Source organism: Trichosurus vulpecula, chromosome 1, assembly GCF_011100635.1.
Source record: "Trichosurus vulpecula isolate mTriVul1 chromosome 1, mTriVul1.pri, whole genome shotgun sequence".
In the NCBI taxonomy this organism is placed as follows: domain Eukaryota; kingdom Metazoa; phylum Chordata; class Mammalia; order Diprotodontia; family Phalangeridae; genus Trichosurus; species Trichosurus vulpecula.
In genome coordinates, this window is record NC_050573.1 from 449,047,037 (window position 1) to 449,061,221 (window position 14,185).

The following is a 14,185-nucleotide window of genomic DNA, read 5'->3' on the forward strand; positions in this document are numbered from 1 at the left end:
TAGTCATTCCTCACTAAAATACAGTCAATTTTAGTCAATTTCATTATTTTGGGGGATGCTGTTTAATGTTTGTCATTGTCTAGATCCTTCTACATCTCTTCTTGAAGAAATAGCCTATCAGATGTTGGAGTCCACTGGTAACTATAGTCTTTAAAAACCCAGGGATGCCTCCAAATCGCAAAGGGACATCAGATGAGACATTTTTAATGAGTGTTGCATGAATCCTCTTCAAGCCTTTTTGACTATATCTGCACGTAAAAAAGCTAGGAATTCTAGTGAGCAGGCAGAGGAGACAATGACCTTGCTTCTTGGGCTTGGCATTATCTCTGTGCCTTTTCTTCAAAAATTTATCTATATAGGAGAACAGAAGAAATTTGCGATTAAAAAACTGGAGAACTCTAAATTTCTAGAGACGTTATGTAGTTAATAGATGAACAACTACTTCCTGGTTTATTGTCTAGGATTCAGAGATTAAAATGGTGTGGCAAGTAAAATGACACTGAGGCAAACCGAGGTACAATTTTCTCCAGGGTGAGATTATAGAGTAACACATATAGCTGTTAGTAAAATTGGTCACTGACCACTTGGCAAAACCAGGGACCTGAGTATAGTTAGGCTAGCAGTAGCCAATAAATTGGGATAATGGTCTCTCTCAGTGACCAAAGACCCTGAGTGAGGGGCAACAGGGTCTTTTAAAGCTGAGTGTGCTTTCCTTCTGATTGGCCTGACAGTACGTCATTTGGACCTCCCCTGGCAAAGGTAAAACAATCCCAAATAGTAGGCATTTTAATGAGGAGGTAGGTTAAGTCTTACCTCAGCTTCTCCCTATTTCCTTGTGGAGAGACAGGGAGTACCCTCCAGGTGATAGGAGTAGTCCATAGCTGGGGAAAGTAGATTGACCTTCAGGTGGGATTTTTCACCTTCCTCTCAGACAATTACAGAATGCTAATTGTTTTTTGGGACTCAGCCACATCTAATAATCTTGGCCAGAAGAATCAGAAACACCACAATTAAGACCCCCTCCCTTGGAGACCAAGTCACCCCTAACTTTGACAAGGAGAAGGAAGGACCCAAGACCATCCTCAGAGGAGGGACCCAGCCTAAGTTGGTTCTTTGTGTATCTGTAAACAAAGCAACTGCCCCATTTTAAACTGGTTAGCTAGCAAATGCCCTAAGTGCTAGGAGCAATCACGTTATTCTATTACACCTTTACAGTTATCCCTTCCACATTTGGGGGCTAGGGGCATGGTGCCCCCATGATCTGGAAAATTCTCATAAAATTTTTGGCCCTCCCTTTGTACCAGAGAAGAAGACTGAATTTTTTCTTTTTTTTTTATGGGGTGTTTACAGTACCTTATTGTAAAATTTGGGTTATTTGGTCATAGGCTCTGTGTCATCTGCTGGCCTTCCAGGGTAGTCTGTGGCTTCCTCAAAACTCCCCAAAATTTCCCTTTTAACTTCTTATGCCAACCCACAATATATTGAAACTGAAATGGGGAAAGCTGTGGATGTGGAAGGGATAACTTTACTTCAAAATGCGAGAGACTGTCTTTTGAGTTAGCCTGAGAAATGGGATTTGACAAAATGCGGAATAGGATGGATTACACAGTAATATTGGTTGTTAAATGATACAGCATATTAATTTTCCTTAATGAAGAGTTATATGGAATGTTTACCATAAGCTAATGTGAAGTAGTCTGCCATCACTGGAAGACAGTCATCCTTTAGCAGACTTGTGAGTTGCTTGAATACATGTGCTTGACCACATGTGTCCCTCCAAGTTTGTTCCTTCCTCCCCTTGTCCATTCCTCCCTGGATAGTGTGTATATTTATAGTAAAGTATGCCCTAGATTTATAGGGGAAGTGTGTTGTTGTTACTTTTCTTACCACTAAATTCCTTTGCTTTTTAACTAATTGTGTGCCTTGGCTGACAACACATTGATGGAGGGTGGACCCAAAGAGCATTTTGAACCTTGGGTAGCTGTTCTCTGGGAGGGCCACTCCACAACATGGAAGTGCCCCCAACATGCTATATATTAGAGGAAACACCTATCCATAATGTCATCTCTAAAAGTTTGAGGAAAATTCTGTGACGAGGAAGTGGCACAGTAAATAGGGTATTGAACTTGGAGTCAGGAAAACCTGAATTCGAATCCTGACTCAGATACTTACCAACAATCTCATTCTGGACATATTTCACTTCTGCCAGTCTCAGTTTCCACAGCAGGGATAACTGAACACTTACTTACATGGTTGTTGTGAGAACCAAATGAAATATATAAAGTGCTTTGCAAATCTCAAAGGTATATGTGCATGTGTATGTATGTGTCTGTACGTATATGTATATATATATATATGTATATCTGCTAGTTATCATTTTTAGCAGTCTTTTTGAACTTAAACTTCCATATAATTTAATTAATTCCATATAATATTTTTAATTAATTCCAAATAATATAATTCATGGTAAGAGGAATGATTATTAATAACTAATGATTTGTAGAGATCCAGAATTACTCCCTTTTTCTAAAGTCTTCATTTCAAAGCTCAGTCTCTGAAGGTTGAATTAACTTTCTCCTCAGTTGTAGCCAGACCCCACTTAACCTCTCAAGGAATTTATTCTAAGGCAGGGAAGCCCATTATGTGCTACACAAGTTTGGGTGGGGATGAATTCTTTGATTAGATTCCCCAGGGCTGGGCAATTTAGAAGTAAATGATATAATCAAAGTTGATTAGAATAGGTCCAGCCCCTTATTGTAATATTCATTCTCTCATTAATTGTTAACCAATTAGAGCTGATTATCACCCTCTGGAACACCCACTTTTCCAAGGGCATATGAGCTGAGCCCACCACCATGATTGCCTTTGACATTCAAGAGTGCCGCTGACCTCTTAAATACTAGCATTATTAATAAAATGATTAATTACCCAGAAATTATGTCTCAAACTTTTTAAACATCACAATGGATATTATATTTTTAATATCCAATCTAACAAGAATTTATTAAGCATCTATTAGGTATAAAATACTGTGCTTTGTGCAGACGAGACAAAAGCGATCCCCATCTCACAAGAAGTTTACATTCTACTGGGTGAGAAGGAAGAATACACATGAACTGATAGGTATATACATGGTGATTTGAGGAAAGAGAGTACAAACAACCAGGAGAGCCAGGTAAGTTTTCTCATAGGAGGCAGTAGATGGGCTGAACCTTGAAAGAAGCTAGGGGTTGATTTTAAAAAGCAGAATTAAAGAGAGATTTCTTTCTAGGCATAAAGTCCAGCCTATACAAAGACACAAGATGGGTGATTTCCGGAAAAGGGAGGGCAGTTTGTCCAGAGCATAAGGGTACATGAAGTGGGGGTGGGAGGGAATAAACTTTTACATACAGTGCCTACTATGTACACTATGCTAAATGCCTTGCAAATATATCTCTGATTGTTTGAAGGGAAGTAAAATGCACTAAGTTTGTAAAGGCTGGCAGACTTCAAGATTGTTCAGGTCTTTAAATGAATGCTAAGTTTAGGATTTGCATTTAACTCTAGAGGTAATAGGGATCTCCTGAAGCTTTTTGAGCAGGATAGTGTGGTCAGACTTGTGCTTTATGTCAGACCTATGCTTTATAAAGATTGTTTTGGAAGCTATATAGAGGATAGATTGAAGAGACTGAATGTTAGAGGTCTAATAAGGAGGATGTTGCAATAATCCAGTCAAGAAAATATGACAAAGATTTAAGCTAAAATTTTGTTGGCCTCAGTGGGATGAAGGGGCTATACCTAAGATATATTGTATTTCTTCCCGATGGCCGTACCAAAAATTTTTGCTCTTTCTTGGAATGTTATTTTTAAAGCCTGTAAGATATATTGAGTTTTATTTTTGCTCTTTCACAAACAGATCCAACAATGACTTTCACAAAGACATGGACATCATGTATGCATGCTATACTGGTGCCCAGAATTGTGTCCATCTGTTCATATTTAGGGATATTTTGATTGATTTAGGCAACTTACTTTCCTAACTAGCTCTGCACATCACTATTATATTGCTTTTCAGTTCATGTTTCTTAGCAACCTGTAGTCTTTGGGCCCTCCAAATTCAAACTGGATTACCCTACCTGTCACTAAGCGGCCAGATTTCTGGCTTAGCCAATGTGATGCTTGGACTACAATACCATTTAAGGAAAGATGGCTTAGGACAGAGTTCCCTTATCAACCCCAAATAAATAGTATTCCAACTTCTCACAGTTTTAACCAGTATAAGTCAGACATAAAGATGCAAGCAGAGAAAGAACATTGGTAAGGAAGATGAAGAAAAGGAAGAGGGAAGAGGAAATAGGAAAGGAAGGAGAGAAGACAAAAATAATGGGAAGTCAGAAAAGATAAGAACTTGTATTTAGTTAGCAGATATTTTTAGAGTACCTAGTCCAATAAACAGTCATCTAGGAAACATAATTTTCAATATGTTGATTTTTCTTTTGGTAAATGATATCAATGGTTGTGATTAAAATGAATTCATCCAAGTGATGGGCTTTTCCAGAGGCATGAACTCCTTATAGAAATAGACCCAGTACTTGTTCTGAATGAGGCAAAGGTAGTGGCCAGATTTTGTCAGATTAATTTTATAGTGTTTTTGATATGTTCTTGCAACCTATTAAATGCTTTTCCTTAATTGTTGTGTATGTTCTGGTGGTTTTGGCAGCCCGGCTTTGCCATTATGATAGCATATACTGTAATCATCCCTTTTCAGCTCTGAGCTTAATAGCTTTGCAATGAATTATTGGACGTTCAATAGCCATTGCTATCAGAGTATGTAGAAATGGTGGGTAAACATTAGTTGTACAATACTTGCAATTACTGCTTTAGCATTTCTAAGTTTAAACTATACCTACTGTAACCTTAATTTCTTTTCTTTGAGCACTAATAACTATTTTTTGTTCAGAAGTAAGGTTTGACCTTCTTTTGTGTTACTCATTCCTTTTAGTTTCTTCTTTTTTAATGGGTGAATTATTGAGCATTAAAATACCTCCAGATACCTTTAATGACAGATTTCTTTAATGGTAGCTTAGTGGGGGGAAAAAGAACATTGAACTGGGAGTCAGCAGTCCTAGGTGCTGGTTCCAGCTCCCGCATTAACTAGCTGTGTGATCTTTGAGCCATTTAACCTATGGGTGTCTGGGTTTCTTGAAGTGTGACTATATAAGGGTAATATTATTGACTCTAAGTCACAAGATTGTCAGTGTAAGGGTGGGATGCTATTGATCATCTCAGCTCTTAAGAGTAACTATCCTTGTTGGGTAAGAATACTTTTTGAATTAACCAAACAATGAGAATTGAGTGAGAGCTGGGCCTATTCTCCTCCCTGAATTAATTAAAGGCACTTAGTGAGAGACTAGAGCTCTAAGAATTTGTATAAAAGGAAGAAACTATCCCAGAAAACAGTTGAGAAGCAAAGGGAGGACTTAGTTGTGGGAAGATAGGAGATATCAAAGAGAGTCATTGGCTCTACAGTCATCCACCAAGCAGAATACCCAGGCTGAAGGGAGACTTCAAGAAAAGGTCAGCTCAGGGAGGTCAGATGGAACATATTACTTATCAGACTCATTGAAAGGTGAACAATTTATGAACAAATAAGAGATATAAAGCAGTGTGAGGTGTAAAATGGATAATTTTGATTATATTAAATTAAAAAGTCTTTGTACAAATAAAACAAATGTAGTCAAGATAAGAAGGAAAGCAGCAAATTGGGAAATTTTATAGACAGTTTTTCAGGTAAAGGTTGTCTAGTCTATAAGAATATGAGTCATTCCCCAATTGATAAATGGTCAAAGGATATGAATAGGCAGTTTTCCAATGAAGAAATCAAAATAATTTATAATCATATAAAAACACTCTAAATCTTTATTGGTTAGAGAAGTGAAAATTAAAACAACTTCAAATAATGGAGAGGTGGAGCCAAGATGGCCCCTGGAAAGAGGGACTTGCTTAAGTTCTCCCCCAGGTTCCTCCAAACACCTGTAAAAAAATGGCTCTGAACAAATTCTAGAGCTGCAGAACCCACAAAATAGCAGAGGGAAGCAGAACTCCAGCCCAGGACAGCCTGAATTGTTGCTGGGAAGGCTCTATCACACAGAGCTGGGAGCGGAGCAGAGCACAGCCCAGCATGGGCTGTGCCAGGACCAACCAGACCAGGAGTCAGGCAGAACAGGCCGTAGAGCTCTGAATCATTGAGCTGTGGCAGTTATCAGACTTCTTAACCCACAAATGCCAAAGACAACAGAGCAGGTTAGTGGGAAAAACTGCTGGACCCAAGGGAGAGGAGTGCATGGTTGGCCCCAGCCCTGGGGGCGGCGGAGGTGGTGTAGCTCAGTGGCTGCTTCCAGAGCTCCAGCTGCAGTTGCTTCCAGCCCAGGCCCATCTGGTAGGAGGAATTAAGCCAAAGATCAGAGTAGGAGTGCAGAGCATGCTTTGCCCTGCTTGGATCTGGGTTGTGGTCCTGGTTGGCAGTTCTTGGGGGAAGAGGAGCACTGGTGTGGCAGAGCTTGTTGTGTAGAAGTAGCTCTGAAAACAGCAGTGCAGACTCTAAAGGTTGGGACAAAGTACTCTCTACTCTACAAGCAGTCATACCCTGACAAAAAGCTCAAGAGTCTTGGCTGGGAACATGAACAGGCAGAGAAAACAGTCTTAGATTCAGACTCAGACTTTAGAAACTTCTTTTGGTGGCAAAGAAGATCAAAACATACAGCCAGAAGAAGTCAACAAAATCAAAGAGCCTATATCAAAAGCCTCCAAGAAAAATATGAATTGGTCTCAGGCCATGGAAGAGCTCAAAAAGGATTTGGAAAAGCAAGTAAGAGAAGTAGAGGAAAAATTGGGAAGAGAAATGAGAGAGATGCAAGAAAACCATGAAAAACGAGTCAATGACTTGCTAAAGGAGACCCAAAAAAATACTGAAGAAAATAACACCTTAAAGAATGGACTAACCCAAATGTCAAAAGAGCTCCAAAAAGCCAATGAGGAGAAGAAATGCCTTGAAAGGCAGAGTTAGCCAAATGGAAAAGGAGATCCAAAAGACCACTGAAGAAAATACGACCTTAAAAATTAGATTGGAACAAGTGGAAGCTAGTGATGTTATGAGAACTCAAGATATTATAAAACATAACCAAAGGTATGAAAAAATGGAAGACAATGTGAAATATCTCATTGGAAAAACCACTGACCTGGAAAATAGATCCAGTAAAAATAATTTAAAAAGTATTGGACTACCTGAAAGCCATGATCAAAAAAGATCCTAGATATCATCTTTCAAGAAATTATCAAGGAGAACTGCCCTGATATTCTAAAGCCAGAAGGTAAAATAGAAATTGAAACAATCCACTGATTGCCTCCTGAAAAAGATCCCAAAAAGAAAACTTCTAGGAATATTGTTGCCAAATTCCAGAGTTCCCAGGTCAAGGAGAAAATATTGCAGGCAGCCAGAAAGAAACAATTTGAGTATTATGGAAACACAATCAGAATAATACAAGATCTAGCAGTTTCTACATTAAGGGATCGAAGGACTTGGAATATGATATTCCGGAGATCAAAGGAGTTAGGATTAAAACCAAGAATCAGCTACCCAGAAAAACTGAGTATAATGCTCCAAGGCAAAATATGGATTTTCACTAAAATAAAGGACTTTCAAGCTTTCTCAGTGAAGAGACCAGAGCTGAATAGAAAATTTGACTTTCAAACACAAGAATCAAGAGAAGCATGAAAAGGTAAACAAGAAAGAGAAATCATAAGGGACTTACTAAAGTTGAACTGTTTTATTTACATTCCTACATGGAAAGATGATGTGTGTAATTCATGAGACCTTTCTCAGTATTTGAGTAGTTGAAGGGAATATACATATATATAGACAGAGGGCACAGGGTGAGTGGAATATGAAGGGATGATATCTATAAAAAAATAAAGTTAAGGGATGAGAGAGGAATATATTGAGAGAGGGAGAAAGGGAGAGATAGAATGGGGTAAATTATTTCACATAAAAGTGGCAAGAAAAAGCAGTTCTGTTGGAAGGGAAGAGGGGTCAGGTGAGGGGGAATGAGTGAATCTTGCTCTCATCAGATTTGAGTTGAGGAGGGAATAACATACACATTCAATTGGGTATCTTACTCCACATGAAAGTAGGGGGAAGGGGATAAAAAAGGGGGGATGGCAGAAGGGAGGGCAGATGGTGGAAGAAGTAATTAAAAGCAAACACTTTTGAAAAGGGACATGGTCAAGGGAGAAAATTGAATAAAGGGGGGGACAGGATAGGATGGAGGGAAATATAGTTAGTCTTTCACGACATGAATATTGTGGAAGTGTTTTACATAATAATACATGTGTGGCCTATGTTGAATTGCTTGCCTTCTTAGGGAGGGTGAGTGGGGAGAGAAGAGGGGAGAGAATTTGGAACTCAAAGTTTTAAAGCAGATGCTCAAAAAAAAAAGTTATTTTTGCATGCAACTGGGAAATAAGATATACAGGCAATGGGGCATAGAAACTATCTTGCCCTACCAGAAAGCAAGGGGAAAGAGGATGGCGGGGGGTGTGGGGTGACAGAAGGGAGGGCTGATTGGGGAATGGGGCAATCAGAATATATGTCATCTTGGAGTGGGGGTGCATAGAAATGGGGAGAAAATTTGTAACTCAAAATCTTGTGGAAATCAATGCTAAAAACTAAAAAATATTAAATAATAAAATATGGAATAAAAAAACCAACCTTGAGATATTATTTTATACCTATCAGATTGGTTAAAATGATTGAAGAGGAAAGCAATGAACTTTGGAGGGGATATGGAAAAATTGGGATCCTACGTCACTGTTGGTAGAATTGTGAACTGATACAACCATTTTGGGGAACAATATGTAATATGCCCAAAGAATTGTTAAAATGCCTATACCTTTTGACCCATTAATACCACTATTTGGTTTGTTTCCCATGATGATTAGGGAAAAAGAAAAATACCCTAAATGTTTTAAAATACTTATAGCAGCTCTCTTTGTGGTGGCAAAGAACTGGACATTGCAGAGATGCCCATCAATTGGGGAATGGCTGAACAAGTTGTAATATATGATTGTGATAGAACACTACTGAACTATAAGAAATGATGAACTCAATGATCTCAGAAAAACATGGATGGACTTGCATGAAATGATGAAGAGTGAAATGAGTAGAACTGAGAGAATGTTGTATACAGTCATAGCAATATTGTTTTAAGGACAACTTTGAGGGACTAAGTAATTTTGATCATAAATATACAAATTAACTACAATGGACCTATGAAGGAAGATGCTATCTGCATCCAGAGAAAGAAAAGAGAGATAGAAGTAGGTATGGAATGATTTTACAACTATATAGATACACATACATATATGTGTCTAACAGTAATCGTCTCCAGGGTAGGGGAAGAAAAAAAAGGAAAAAGAAAGTTACCTGATAATTTTATTATATATTTAAAAGGAATAGCAGGTTGTGTATAGTAGATTAGCATTTTCGTGTGGAAAAAGAAAAAGAGAAAAAAGAAAAGGTCAGCTCTTTCCCTAACTTCATCCCTGGGATGGTTGTTTATTTTAAGCATTATAATTTGCTATTTCATTACCCAAATGTCTCCAGTAAACCGAATTTTGTCCCAACCACAAAGAGGCCAGGGTTAACTAGGCATAGATAGAAATAAAAAGTTAGGCAGAGAGTCCAACCTCTGTCTAAATATTAGGAATTTTCTTAACTGGGGGGCTCAACAGGATTGTGAGTGAACTCAGAACTTCTCATCTAAAATAAATTCGCTAAAGCTGAAGGAGAGGGAACCAAGCTGACCTTAGGGGTCATTATATTGCCCCCAGGATCAAAATTAGCTAATTTTGGTAACAGGTTATTACATTAGAATCCCATAAAATTTTATATGTAAAAGCATTTTGAAATTATCTTTGCAATGGAAAAGCTAATCCCGTGAAGTACACATTTTTAAGCGGCACCTCTAAAACTGCAGAAGATAGCTGAGCAGCTGTCTCTCGTGTAAGTCTTTACTATGTAGTTTTAAAGGCAGGTCATCCTTCCTCCATTTCATTTTCTGTATCCACCTGTTCCTTTTCATATTAATAAGATTCTGATGTCTTGCCAGCAGCAGACGCTGTAGTTTTTCCTCAGATGTCTGCTGTCTCATCTTCAAGTGTTTCGGTCCTCTTCCTACCACCACTTCATTCTTCCTACATTTATCTTTTGTTCTCTAACCTCCACCTTTTCTTTTTTCTCCAGCCCAGAGCTTTTTATTCCAGTTTCAGATCTTGCTGGATTTTCTGAGGGTGCCATATATGGTACTGTTGTCGACTCCCCCCAACTATTAACTCTTTTTCCCTTTTGGGTTTTCTCTGTCCTTTCCCCTCATCTTCCCATACTACTGTAACCCTTGTTATTTATCAAGGACTTTTTCGAGCTTGTGTGCCTTGCTGGTGGGATGATGGGTTGGTGGGTGGGGTGGGATAGGAGAGATGGTTTGCAGGAGTAATGCCTATTCTTTCTAGTGGGTGGATTGTGTATTGCCCATCACTTTCCTCTTATCCTTTCACTCTTTTATTTGCCAGAATTGTAAAGTTGTTGCTCTTGACAGTGTCTGCGTATGTGAATAATTTGCACAGTACCTCAACCCCCGGATTTGGTGACTGCCTTTCCCCATCCCCAAGCTGGAGCTGCGTTGGCTTTGCTCCCCACTCAAATATACGCTAGGCCAATGGCGATCCTTACTCCACTCCTTCCCCCCCCCATCCCCCAAAATTGCACTGGAGGGTGGGGGTAGGGCTGGGTAAAGAGAAGGGGTGGAGAACACGGGAACCTAGTTGGCTCTGGAGGCGGATGACGTCACCAGCGGAGAGGAAGGTCGCCCCGCCCCTCTTCCGCACTGGAAACCTACGTCAGCCTCCTCCGCATCCGTCCGCCCACGCTGACGGGCGGCCGCGGCAGCGTGGGGGGGGGGGAGGAGGAGGAGCCTCCGGAGGCCGCCAGCGATCGTGAGGGGAGGGACTGGCGGGGGCGGGGCTAGGCCGCGGCTCCTCCTCTTTCGTCTCCGGCGGTGTCGGCGACCATCGCTCTCATTTAGGGGAAGTCTCTGCCCCTCAGGGCTGGGTAAGGGCGGTGGAGGGGACGGTGGCTTAGCCGCCGGTTCCCTGGCACGTCCCACGCCGCCCCGCCTCCGTGCCCGCTGTCCGTCTCGGCGACGGAGCGAGGGGCAGAGCGGAGCGGAGTGAGTATCCATCCATCCGGCAGTCAGTCCATTCGTCAGTCCCCGCAAGCGCCCGAGGGCCTCCGGAAGCAAGAGGGGGAAGGGAGGGGAGGGGTGGCCCGGCCCAGCTTCTGCAGCCTCGTTGTAATCTCCTGGGACCCAGCCAGCGCTTCGGTAGGGGCGGGGAGTGAGGGGGGAGCTGTTCCCCCCTCCCTTTCCCCGTCCCGCCCACTCGCCCTACCACTGCTGGCTGGCAGCGATCCATCCAGCGCTTCCCAGGGCCAGACACTGTCCGAAGTGCTGGGAATTCTGAGAAAAAGCAATGGCAGCCTTGCCCTCAGGGAGCTTCCCCTCTAGAGAGACCCTCCTGTGCACTTGCAAAACTTTATGGGGTAAAATGGGGTAGGTTAGGAAGCAAGGACCCCAGGAATTGGGAGGGATCAAGGAGGTCTGTAGGGCTTAGTAGTTGTGCTGTCCGAGATTTAATGGTAGTGGGGTGTTTTTGTTTTTTTGTTTGAGTATTAAGGCAGGGTAAGGACTTCCGAACTGAACATTATGATGCATCAGGCCTTTAGGAGTTGTTAATTTGGAGCTGACTTTTTTTTTTCCTTTTACCTCGAATAACACATTTAAACAGTGGATCTCAAGTTACTTGGTAGTCTGCATCCAGGTACCACTTAAGTCCACTGAAATGTAACCACGGAGAAGTGTAAGTTACACGAAACAATGCATGGCAAAGTGGGAAAGGATAATCTGACATGTATCAAATAGCTGAAACATTAAAAGTTTCTCAGCAATATAACCTGCCTATTCATGACTGTTAAAATCTGATAAGGGAAAGGTATTGCCAGAAATTTTTGTTGGAGGGCTACTGTTTGAGAGATGAGAGTCCCAGGTTTATGCATCCTTTCCTTAACGAGTGCAAAGGAACAGAAAAAGCCTGTGTGTACAGATTAAATATACATTATAGAGGTCAATATAGTAGTACCTTGTTGAGTTTGGTATTCCTAAGCACTTCAGTGAGGTGATAGTAAAATTTATAGCATAAAAGAAATAGACTCTTATAACTTAGAAAGGCTTTCTTGAGGTCATCTAGTCATTTTATCGTTGAAACAGTCTATAGATTAAGTGAATTTAACAGAATCACAGAATTTGAGAGTTGGAAAGGACTTTAGGGGCCATTTAGTCCAACCGCTACATGACAAGTAGTCTTTTTAGCTTTGCTTGAAAACCTCCAAAGGCAGGGAACTTAACATTCTTCAAGGCAGCCCTTTCCATTTTTGGACAATTATTAGGAAATTTTCCCTGACATTAAGCCCAAAGTTGCCTTTTTGCAACTTTACCTATTGTTCTGGCATCCTAGGCCAAACAAAACAAGTCTGATGCCTCCTCCACACGATGGCTCTTGTCAGCTGACATCCTTCTTGGTTTTCCTCCAGGCAAAACATGCCTAGTTCTTTTTTAAATTAAAACAAATGTATTTTTAACATTATTTTCTTTGTACATTTTGAGTTCCAGATTTTCTCCCTCCCTCCCCTTTCCCATCCATTGAGGCAAACAATGTGATATCAATTATACATATGAAATCATTCAAAATATATTTACATATTAACCATGTCACAAAAAAGTAAGAAAATTGTACTTCAGTTTGCATTCAGAGTTTATCAGTTCTCTCTCTGGAGGTGGATAACCTTTTTTTCATCATGAGTCCTTTGGCATTTTCTTGGATCATTGTATCGACCAGAGTAGTTAAGTCTTTCACATTTGATCATCATTACAACATTGATGTTACTGTGCACAATGATCTCTTGGTTCTTCTGACTTCACTTTACATTAATACATACATGCCATGCCATATTTTTTCTGAAACCATCCTGCTAGTCATTTCTTATAGCACAAAAGTATTCCATCACAATCATATGCCACAGCTTGTTCAGTCGTTCCCCAATTGATGAGCATCCCCTCAATTTCCAATCATTTGCCACCACAAAAAGAGCTTCTATAAATGTTTTTGTACATATAAGTCCTTTTCTTTTTTCTTTGTTCTCTTTGGTGTATAAGCTTAATAGTGGTTTTGCCAGACCAAAGGGTATGTGCTGTTTTGTAGCCCTTTATGCATAATTCCGGATTATTTTCCAGAATGATTGGACCAGTTCACTACTTTTCTAACAATTCATTAATGTACCTATTTTCCTTCATCCCCTCCAACATTTGTCATTTCTGGTAGGTGTGGAGTGGTACCTCAGAGTTGTTTTAATTTGCCTTTCTCTAATCAGTAGTGATTTAGAGCATTTTTAATGACTATAGATAGCTTTGATTTCTTCAGAAAACTGCCTGTTCATATGTTTTGACCATTTATCAGATGGGGACTGGCTCTCATTTTTATAAATTTGACTCAGTTCCCTAAATAGTTGAGAAATGAGGCCTTTTTCAGAGAAACTTTGCATAAATTTTTTTGATATTACTTCATTAGCTATAGTACTGTTTAGAAAAATGTAGTTTTCTTGGTTACTTCTTTTAATTAGGTCTATTTTTGCTTTTATTTTGTGATCATGATGGCTAACCCTGCCTTTTTTTACTTCAGCTGAAGCATAATAGAATCTATTCCAGCCCTTTATTTTAACTCTGTGTGTGTCTTTCTGTTTCATGTGTGTTGTATACAACATATTGTTGGATTCTGGTTTGTAATCCGTTGTGCTGTTCACTTCCATTTTATGGGTTAGCTCATCCCATTCATGTTTACAGTTATGATTATTGTGTATTTCCCTCCATCCTTTTTTCTTCTGTTTATCCTTATCTTTATATCCTGTCCCTCCTCAAAAGTCTGTTTTGCTTCTGACCACTGCCTCCCTTAATCTACCCTCCCTTTCCTCATTCTCCCTTGCCCCCATCTCTTTTCCCCTTCCATTCCTACTTCTTCTTGGGTAAGGTAGATTTCTATACCC

The 14,185-nt window shown here is 40.1% G+C and overlaps 1 protein-coding gene across 2 annotated transcripts in view; it reads left to right on the plus strand.

Moving 5' to 3' along the window:
• The first annotated feature begins 11,083 nt into the window (after window positions 1-11,083).
• ATG10 (autophagy related 10) overlaps window positions 11,084-14,185 on the plus strand; it is a 335,179-nt gene continuing 332,077 nt past the window's right edge. For both annotated transcript variants that reach the window (XM_036742357.1, XM_036742358.1), the window contains exon 1: window positions 11,084-11,261. The gene's annotated coding sequence lies outside the window, so the exon portion shown is untranslated. The remainder of the gene's footprint in view (window positions 11,262-14,185) is intronic.